This window comes from Enoplosus armatus, chromosome 7, assembly GCF_043641665.1.
Source record: "Enoplosus armatus isolate fEnoArm2 chromosome 7, fEnoArm2.hap1, whole genome shotgun sequence".
NCBI classification, from domain to species: domain Eukaryota; kingdom Metazoa; phylum Chordata; class Actinopteri; order Centrarchiformes; family Enoplosidae; genus Enoplosus; species Enoplosus armatus.
The window spans coordinates 11,013,883-11,019,790 of NC_092186.1; positions in this window are offsets into that span (position 1 = coordinate 11,013,883).

Here is a 5,908-nt window from a genome sequence, read left to right on the forward strand (position 1 = left end):
AGACTCGCAAGGGGAAAAACATAAAACTTCAAGAGAATTTCGACCTCAGTGCATGAAACGCATTGGAGCACCGTAGATGTCTTCCTTTTGTCCCGGTAAGCCTGTTTTTCACACAGCGCCCACGTGTTTGCTTCAATGTAACAAGTCTTTGTGCAAACAAATCTATTATAGTAACTAATCTCGCGTCTTCCTTTTTTGTTGTTACAACTGAGATGATTTCATTCTTCTCGTAGACATCTTCACCACCTCCGTCCACATTGTCAGACGCAACACCGTATCCCTCCGCACAAAAGTGAGGGCCTCAATGCCAGCGGTGTCCGATTTCAAACGCCTTTGAGAGACGGGGTGTTTTTACACAGAAAAAAATACAGCTTTAACGTCTTCCGGTGGCCAAAACGACGGAAATGTATAATTCCGAAGCTCGGTGTTGTGTACCGTATCTGCAATCCTCAAAATGCAGGAGCGCTGCGAGCACTAGGTCGTCAAGCGGAAGGCTATCGTAAGAAAGTTACCTGCGATTACACAGCAGCAGCTTGACGAGATGGCACGATAAATGCGAAAGAGCCTAGCCAATGGGGAAGCGTGTACGCTTGATTGGCAGCAACGGAAGCCAACGAACGGCTGGAAATCCAATTTATGCCCGCCTTCTTCTTGACGCTCACTTTCCCTGTGTGCTCAGGGAGGCTGGCTGAGGGGGGCTCCAACATGCCCGCTGACATCATTTTATTGCTTTGGTTGGTGTCTCCTCTTTTCCCTTTTTTTCCATAAAAACAATATCTTCAATCTACGGCTTCAAATGATTTTGATTTCATCGCAATAACAGCAACAAACCAAATTACATGTTCAATTGTTCCTGTAAAATGGTGTGTCAACATTTAAATTATGATATATGCAAAACTAGCTTCATTATTAGTACTTATTACCATTTTTTTCTACATCAATACAACTGTATGATATTAGCTGAATGTTTTTTTAACTATATTATGCTGATTTCCTGATGTATGGGTTGTTATGAGAGGAACTATTTAGACTAATTTTATTTATTTTTTATTTTTTAACCTAGCACCAAAAATGATCCAAACATTGTCTGGTTCCAAAATAATATTTTGTCCAGCTGACTATACTTGATGATCAATGATCAACCACTGTAATCATTAAACATTATTTCCACTAGGACTGCAACTCACGATTTTTTTTTATAATTGATTAATCTGCTGCTTGTTTTCTCTATTAACCAACTAATTGTTTTGTCTACAAAATGTCAGAAATTAGTACAAAAATGCCCATTATAATTTACCATAGCCCAAGGGAATGTGTTAAAGTTACTTTTTTCTGACCAGCAGTCCAAACCCCAACATATTCAGTTTTCTGTCACATATGACAAATAAAAGCATCAAATCCTCACGATAAAGAAGCTGGAACCAGCAAATGTTTGGCCTTTTTGCTTGAAAACTGACTGAAACAAATAATAGATTATCAAAATAGTTGCACATTAATTTTAGTCAGTGGACTAATAGATTAATCGAATTAATCATATCTGCTCTAATTTCTACGTAGCCAATCTTTCTGTGAATGAGCTGATAAACATAAGACCAACACACCCCTAGTAACTGCCTGCTCCAGAGCAGAGTGGAGAGGAAGGAGAGCAGAGAGTGTAGGATCACAGAGTAAGGGGGAGAGGGAATAGTTCAGAGAAAACAGTTCAAACAGGGAGGGCACACCGGATGATCAACGCAAATGTGTCTGTTATGTAAAAATGCACCTTTTACAAGAGAACAAGACCAGTAGACGGATATTTGAAATGAACCGCAGTTCAGTTACCATGATGACGATGAACTACTTACAATGGAATAAGATTAGATGACCCTGATAAGTAACTAATGTGTTTCCTGGCTTTATTCAATATGCAGACAACATCCCTCATGCACACACAAAAAAAACAATAACCACTATTTTGAAAAATGTACATAGGTGTTAGACAGCTGTTGTTTTTAACCTGAGGGCAAACCTTGTCAAAGAAGAGGGAAGTTAAGATAACCCTTCTTTGTTTCTGGTCTACAAACTCCACAATGGCCATGTCATATAGACACACACAAGATATATAATATTTGAGAAAAGACCAAAAACCACATAAACCTTAAACTACAGAAAGATTACCACTATCGACCACTACAAAGGCCACAGTGCCTCAAGTATCTTTTGAGTCACCATGTGGGCAGGATGCCCATGTCTTTGGTGTGAGCTGTACAACAAAATTAAGACATGGCAAATGCAAATTCCACATAGCTGCCTCGTGGTATTATACACCCTAATGCCTCAAACTGTCTATTTACACAGAGGTTACCAATGGGATGGGGGATTTGCTGTCAATAGGACATATAGGTAAATAATCCATTGGGTCTCCCCTGGGTAAAGGAAAAGCCTCGGCACAGAACATTAATTAGTCTCATGGACCGTCTTAGGAATGTAATGGGGTTACTGCTCGGAACAAACGCACATATGGGCCATAAATACCTTCACAAACATACCATGCACACATTCACATTTGGTCACACATGCACATAGGCAGATATGCACGCACAGGTACTCACACACATTCACAAAAAGAAAATAGAAAAGACAGCCGTGGCATCAGAAAATAATCACAGCTATCAAAGAAAGGGCATCTTGAGTTATTTATCTAACACCTATTTGGGATCCTTTCATTGAGGAATGTATTAATCAAAAGATTAGATTTGAACAGATGGAAACATCTGTTTGGGGAAATGAATTTCTAGTGGAGGCAGAGAAAATCTCTCATATTCTCGCTTTTTTCCAGTAGACGTTAGGCCTTGAGTAAGAATAGTGCCGTTGTCAGTATTAGCAATGAGGCTTGTAAGCCCTCCAAGTAGTTTGTAGTAACAGCTGGGTCTGACATGGAGAGCATGTACAAGGGCAGCCAGGCTGAAGAGAGGGAGGGGGGCGGTAGAAAAAAAATTAAGAAAAAACATATATAGTGAGGATTTCACCTTAATGAACACAGAGTGCATCTAAGGGCGACACGAGGTTAAACAGAATAACAGGAAGCCGAAGACAGAAGCAATGTGTTTTAAAGCATTATCCTGTCTTGGACTACATTGCCATCAAACCTATATATTTTTTTGTTGTTGAATGAATTAGGGTGGTGTTCCTCTTTCTCATTGGAGCCAAGGGCAATAGCTGGTTTAATATGTTATTCCTGATATTAAGCAATGCAGTTTTACATTCAGCTGTTACAAGATAATTAGCGCAGCCTGGAATATGTGAACATTAAAATGCTGCTGTCCACTATTTTGTTTGTTTCACAATTAACACGGACATAAAAGAACAGATAGTGACCTCTAAAAGCTCAATTTTGTATGCTAAAATTTCACTATGCACACTAACTATGGGTAATCTACCGCATGGAAACCTAAAAGCTTACAGCATCATTATGCAGGAGGGGAGCAAACAAAAACACAAACATGTCATCTATAATCTCAAAATACATTCACAGTACAATGGACAGTTAAAGGCAGAATGGGGAGGGATGCTGTCACACATGCCCTCGTTGATTCCTTCGAGCCATTCCATGCTTCATATCTGTAATTAACAACAGATGCACATGGAAAATTAGCATATGTTTGGCACATTGGTGCTAATCGGTCATATATTTGTGCATATTAATGACATATCTATCTATGTACACATATTTTGAATTACATAAATTCACACAAGAAATTACAGCGTGTAATAATGTGTACTAGTTACTTAATCCTCTTTGAATTTGTTTTAATCAATGATGCTTTGTAGAGAACAAACAAAGAGGGCAGTCCCATAGACGCCTCACATATGTCACCTTTGATTCGAGCTGCTTTAACCTCCAATCAAAAAGCATTGTTTTTTTTTCTTTACTCCAGTGTCAAAGCTGGGTTTAGTGCTAGCTACCTGCCTCAACGCTCCCACATGTTATACACCTTTAGCCCTCACTGCCATCCTGCTCTGCTCATAGGAAGCCAGTCATGCAAGCCAGGGTTATATCACACACAACGACAAGCCCGTAAACATACAGTATAGGCAGCACACATAACGCACACAGCGCTCAGTGGTGAGGCAAGCTGCTCACCTCGTTCCACACTGAGCCCCTCACAGCCTGTAATAGTAGAGGCTTAGGTTTGGGTGGGGGAAGGGCAGAGGTGCACAGGTTTCTGATCAGACAAGAAAACTAGGCCAAGACCAACAATCCCTCTCCCTGAACAGCCTCAGCCCCTCCTAAATGCTACAACTTTGTTACAGGGCTGTGACAATCACTTGTGAGATTGTCATTAATGTCGAAGCAACGGAGTGATTTTGAGCCACAACACGTGTATTTAGAGGCATAACAGCTTCTCATAGCCGGGCTATGATTCATGCTTCCTTGCCCCTTTGGAAGCTGTCCTCCAATAAGAGTTAGAGGCTGGGGGTAGGAGCGGATAGATTGATAGTGTTGGCTGAGTGCCCATGCTCTGAGTCTATCTGTGCTGAAGGGGAGGAGACACAGGGAATCTATCTGTTGTGCTCTCTGTGCTCATGATAAACTGACTCCCATCAAGCTTCTTCCCCCTATTACAGCTCGTCTGGCAGAAAACACCCAAACTCGCACCGACTTCCAACATGTTAAACAACAATAAAATGTGTGCAGAGTGGAGTGAGTGATTTAAACAGGGCAATAATCCACAAGGTTATGCTATCCCCTTTCAGCGATAGCTGGGAAACATAAGCGAAGCAGAGAGAATTGTTTTGGAACAAGTGAGGGCCGCATATCTTCTTGAATTCAAACAAGTATTCAAAACAGCCAAATTCAAAGGGACACAATGAACCCAGATTTAACTTCATCACAAATGGGACCATCGCCAGCAGCAAATGCAACGTCTCTCTCCCTCATCCTGAAACTGTAATTCCCACAGAGCTCCACAGTGAGAAAGAAAATGAGTTTGAGGGATTGTCCATGACATTAATCCTCCCAAACACTACAGTTCTAGATCCAATACAGACAGACAAACACAAAGCAAATCAACAATCTATTTACTAAAGGAAAAACTGAATCAACAATCCTTTTGACTTCTGTCTGCTCTCATTTGACAATGGCTTTCCTGCACGCCGCTTTCCTCTGTTCTCTCTGGTGATTTTATGGGACCCCTCCCTGCCATCTTGGATTCCCATTATTGTGCAGTTGTATGGGTGCCCCTGTTCTGCCACCCATGCTTCAGGTACAGTGAACAGAACATCAGCTTCCTGTTTACAAAGCCGGGCAATGGAGAGCCCCACCACCAGACAGTACAGCTGAGGGATGAGAGATGAAGAATGGGAAGTAAAGAGAGATATAGAGAAACAGAAAGACAGAGAGTGGAGCAAGCAGACAGAGAAAGGGCAAAGTAGAGAGGAGTATTCCTACCTGAGCCCCCCCAAAAAATCTCTACCCTAATCTGAAAATAATACAGTTGTCATATATATCGGGGGGAGGTGTGCGAAAAGTCACATGATAACAATCAGATCAGAAGCTGAATTGACTCTAAATCAATTGAAGTAGGCATGTCAGGGCTGCCCAGGACAGGAGGGGGAAGAGAGGGAGTGAAAGGGAGATAGATGTGAGCCCGTGTGGGGGAGGGAAAGAGATTGTTGGTGTCGTGGGAGCACTGCAACAACAATAACAGCAGTGTGTGCATGTGTGTGTGTGTGTGAGTGACAGAGTGAATGAGTTAGAGTGGAAGTGGGGATGTGTTATGGCTCACAAAAGTGATGAAATGACATCTCCTTTACTTCAGCACACAGCTGCTATTGCAGCAAAGAACACACTGTTGAGATATCTGACCTTCTATTTTCTTTGGTAGCCGCTGGTCAGAAGTGTCTGCTCGCCTGTCATGTTCGCCTC